The 5,121-nt window shown below is 40.6% G+C and overlaps 1 non-coding gene across 1 annotated transcript; it reads left to right on the forward strand.

Annotated features, from left to right (window-relative positions):
* Positions 1–2,590: 2,590 nt before the first annotated feature.
* Positions 2,591–2,697, forward strand: LOC126078636 (U6 spliceosomal RNA). The gene has a single exon (XR_007518118.1). It is a non-coding gene; the product is annotated as a U6 spliceosomal RNA (small nuclear RNA).
* Positions 2,698–5,121: the final 2,424 nt, after the last annotated feature.

Here is a 5,121-nt window from a genome sequence, read left to right on the forward strand (position 1 = left end):
TTTAAATATTTATAATTCTTTTGGGCTTAAATTTATATTTAAAAAAATGTTAATCAATGGATTCATTTTCTCCTGTGAGCATTTGGGGACCGGAAGGGGTAGCTGTTTCAGTTAAAACATACACACACACACACACACACACACACACACACACACACACATATCAATGCATTCTAATCAATTTTGAGGGCAGCTAAAACTTGTTCTAGAATTCATTTGAGAGAAAATTCATGAAAATTTCAGGAAATGCTGAAAAATGAAACCAGTGAAGGAGAAAAGCCTGAACAGATATTAAAATACTGCAAAACTGGACTTTTAAAATTGTGTATATATATATATATGCATATATTGTATACATATGTATGTGGTATGTAACCCGAAAATTAAGACTGAATATTACAGCTATTGGAGGGACTTTGGGGTCTTGAATTTGTGGCATCTTCTCTAGTGACCTTTTGCACTATGAAGAGTCAGGGTCATCACATTGGCTACTTTGCCACCCTCATCCTTCATGCCATCTATTATGGATTGAATTGTGTCCCCCCAAAATGTGTGTTAATTTAACTAGGCCATGATCCCCAGTACTGTGTGGTTGTCCACCATTTTGTGATCTGATACGGTTATCTTGTGTGTTGTAAATCCAAACCTCTGTGATGTTAATGAGGCAGGATTAGAAGCAGTTATGTTAACAAGGCAGGACTCAATCTACAGGATTAGGTTGTATCTTGAGTCAATCTCTTTTGAGATATAAAAGAGAGAAGTGAGCAGAGAGAAGAGGGACCTCATACCACTAACAAAGAAGCCCCGGGAGCAGAGCATGTCCTTTGGACCCAGGGTCCCTGTGCTGAGAAGCTCTAGACCAGGGGAAGATTGATGACAAGGACCTTTCCCAAAGCCGACACGGAGAGAAAGCCTTCCCCCAGGAGCTGGCATCCCAAGTTTGGCTTCTAGCCTCTAAGACTGTGAGAGGATAAATTTCTGTTCATTAAAGCCATCCACTTGTGGTATTTCTGTTATGGCAGCACTAGATAACTAAGACACCCTCCAAATAGACAGGACTGAATGAATTAAGGGAGACACTGGATGAGACCAATGATTTGGGTAGTGTATTGTGAAATAATAAGAATAGAGAATTTTATAATCGTTCAGTTTGAGCGCACAAGGAAAGTAAAGGATCCACCTGTTTGATGCATATACTCCTTATATACACACTTTCACTGTCCTAGGTGTCTCCCCTGATTCAGTGCTTGTGAATGGAGGAGAAAGACAGGCTGAGCCAGAAGGCAGAGAAAATGAATGCCAAGGAATAAATTCTCCTGAAGAGAATCCAAATTAGTTGTATCATCTTTAGGTGCCGTCGCTTGCAAGCAAATGATTATAGGCTGTGCACTCATCTATGAGGATTACTTTAATGTTTTCATCTAAAAGATTTTCTACAGTAATCCTTAGGATATTCAGTTATAACCCCAAAAATAATAATTAGGAAAATATGATATTATATCTCCACGTAAGTAATGTTCTGTGTTTTCTGCACCCTACGTTACTTTCATAAAAGAATTGTTATGAACTTTAACTCATTGCAGTAAACCAGCAATCACTGAGTTTATCCGGTGCTATCATTTTAACCACTTTAATCCGTCACTGTTGAGTCACCTCTGATGAATGACGACCCCATGTGTGTTCGAATAGAACTGGGCTGCATACAGCTTTCAAAGGCTGGTTTTTCAGAAATAGATTGCCAGGACTTTCTTCAGAGGCACCTCTGAGTGGACTCAAACCTCCAATCTTTTGGTTAGCAGCCAAGCACATTAACTGTTTGCACCACCCAGGGACTCCAAGCTATCATAGACACCCATGTTTGTCATAGATGTTCAGCAAAATGTTTAGCAACTGTTTGGGAAGCTCTCATTAACTGAGATTAATTAGCAGAATATTTTACTCAAGTTCGTATTTTCTTATTTTATAGAGGTCTAATGAATACGAACAGCTAGCTTGCTTGGCCTTCCTTTGTGAACCTCTTATAGATAACATTAAGACCAAAGTCTAATATTTTAATGGTTTTAAATGCCAGAAGAGCAGTTGCCTGGCCATAGAGCACTCTGAGCAAACTCAGCCAAACTCCAACCTATCCCACAAACCCCATTTTATCTCCAAGGCCTTGCTTGTTTCTGAAGTAGCTCATGTGCTCTGTATAGGCCAGAGTGGTCCTTCCCAAGGGATCTAATTTGTTTTGAGATATTTCCTGGTTCAAAGAGCCTCTAGGAGCCTAATTCATATCTAGAATACAGGGAACATAGAGACCAAACAATTGAGAGGGGAGTTAGAAAATATTATTTTTGCCCTGGATTCTTCTAAGTCAAATCCAATTGCCTTTATGTATGCCTCTTTCTTCTTCATTAGATCTGACTTATTTTAGGAATCTCAAAGATTTGTTACTGGCCAAGACTAGATCCTAAATCTAGACACATAACAATACCTTTAGAACACACAAACACTCTATGAGTGGGAACACAGAACACAAACATCAAGTGTATTGCTTGCTGAATATCATGTCTGCCTTGGGGACCATCTTCTAGAACAGCAACTCAATGCTTGCTTTGGCCACACGTAAACTGAAATTGGAATGATACAGAGAAGATTAGTATGGTCCCCATGCGAGGATGACAGGAAGGCAAATAATAAACTTTCCAAGTTGAGATATTGAGAATGGCCTGAGGAGGGGCTTTGCATGTTGGGAAGGAGTGAGAATACTATTGGGAAAGTATATTTTGGAATTATCTTAGGGTCTTGAATGCCAAGCTAATTTTGATCTGTCTTCAAAGCAATGGGAGATCAAATGAAGCTTTTCGATCTGGAACTGACAAAAAAAAACAGTGGTAAGGCTGTTTAATCTTTCCATAGTGTGGGTAAGAGCTGGGAAATCTTAGAAGGTAAAAACCAAGTCCAGGTAAAGATCATGAAATCATCCAGGTGAAAGTAACATGGGCCTAATGTAGGCCAGGTGAATGTAATATTGAAAGGAGTGCTATAAATGCAGGGACTGTTATGAAACAATTGGTGGCAACTAATTGCTGATAAGCACAGTGATGAGGGTAGATTTAAACTCTACCATGAGATTTTGAGAAAGGGGGAAATTAAGATGGCAAAAGTGGTACTGAAAAATATATGCTAAACGGGAGGGGTTCTGTTTTTAGAGAAAAATGGTGATTTAAGCAAAATTACCCTCAGAAGTGTTTCACATTCAGAGGTTGTCAGATATTAACATACTGGGTTAGCTTTCTAATTACTCTCTGATGTGACACTCTGAGAAGTCACAGTTTAGATGGGGAAAAAGGATGAGTCAGAATCACAGACTATGCAAAATCTGATGACACTCTGAAGTCTAGGACCCTGAAAGGAAGCACCAGATAGGATGTGGATGCAGAATGAGAGGTAGAAAATACTAGAAAACAAAGTGCCTGCTTCACACTTGTAGCAATGAAAACCCTGACAGCAGTATTTGGATTAAAGAGTTGTACAGTGTATCTCTCAGGGTCTAGGCGGGAAAACAGATGCCAAGGCGAATATTTCCAACAGATGGAATTTAATACTGGACATTGTTTACACAGGCAACGAAAGGGCCAAATAGACAAACAAAAAATGATGAGCAAACCCAGAGCTTAGCAACAACAGGAAACCACCATGCCCCTAGAGCAAGAGGAACTCAGAGGAGGTGGTGTTGCCAGAGCCCAGGAGCTGCGCCTGTGCAGGGGGAGCTGGAACCTCAGAGCGAGGGGCTGTTTTCTGGGAGCTGGAAGCACAGAAAAGACTCAGCAGATGCTGACTGAAGATGTGACTGGAGGCAAAAAGAGAAGAACTACTCAGGCTTCATCCTTATTCCACCCCTCCAATCTTCCAAGAGTGCTTCCCAATGGCCAAGTCTACCTAGACTCTAGAGGGCAAGGGAGCCTATGAAATGTGATTTCCTGCAATACAGAGAGGAGCTGGGGTAGGGAGGAGGAATGGGGCAGGGGGCGAACCTGAACAAAGAGGGACACATACAGGAAGCCCATCACAGATTACCTAATACAGAGTATGGTAAGGTTTTGAGGGCTGCTTCTGGAGAAACTTTTAGAACATAAGCGTAGATTAAAAATATTGATATTTCTTTCTCCTTGTGACTAGAATTCAAATGGTATTGGAAGCAGAGTATTTAGTATTTATCTAAAATTGGAGCACATGAGTTTTCATCTGTCAGACTAGCCTTCAGTCCATTCTCCTCCCTCGCCCCCCCCTTTTTTTTTTTACCTTGCAGACATCACCGTGTGCTTCATATCCAGTTATCACAAAGCTGCACATCTGCGAAAATCATAGTTCTACCATCTTAAATAGAACAGATGGAAGTTTTCCATGAGGCAAGAAGAGTTTTTAAAAAATGATTGTGCTCCTCCCCTTCTGTTCTTCTTACTGCTTCTAGCCTGTACTAATAGTTCAGAAGTAATTAGGACTGAACTTTATTTTGTATTCTGCAAATGATTTATGATTCTGTGGCTGGAGAACAGAAAGAGACTCATATTTTGAGATGCTTTGCCTTTGATACTCTATGGGTCTTTTGGAAAGTCACTTAGTCTAGCAGGACTGTACTTAAAGAGAAATAAATAAAGACTGGGGTGCAAGGACAGGGAAAGGGAGGTATGAATAGGAGTACCATGGTGCTCAAAATAAAGAAACTAATGTTTCCTGTGTTATTTGTTCCAATTTCCCTTTCATAGCACCATGGGACCGAGTCTAATGTTTAAGAGAAAATAATAACAGCTGGGAGTCCTTGGGTGGTGCAGATGGTTAATGTACTCGGTTACTAACCAAAAGGTTGGAGGTTCAAGTTCGCCCAGAGTTGCCTTGGAAGAAGGCTTGGCAATCTACTTCTGAAAAATCAGCCACTGAAAACCCTATGGAGTGCAGTTCTACCCCGACACCCGCGGCGCTGCCACGAGTCAGAGTAGACTCAATGGCAACTGGTTTTTAACATGTATTGGGTGCTCACAATTTGCCAGGGCAAGTTTTAAATGTTTTGCATGTATTATCTCATTTAACACTCAAAACAAACCTATGAGGGAGGTGCCCTTATGACTCCCCCTTTAT

This window comes from Elephas maximus, chromosome 6, assembly GCF_024166365.1.
Source record: "Elephas maximus indicus isolate mEleMax1 chromosome 6, mEleMax1 primary haplotype, whole genome shotgun sequence".
NCBI lineage: Eukaryota > Metazoa > Chordata > Mammalia > Proboscidea > Elephantidae > Elephas > Elephas maximus.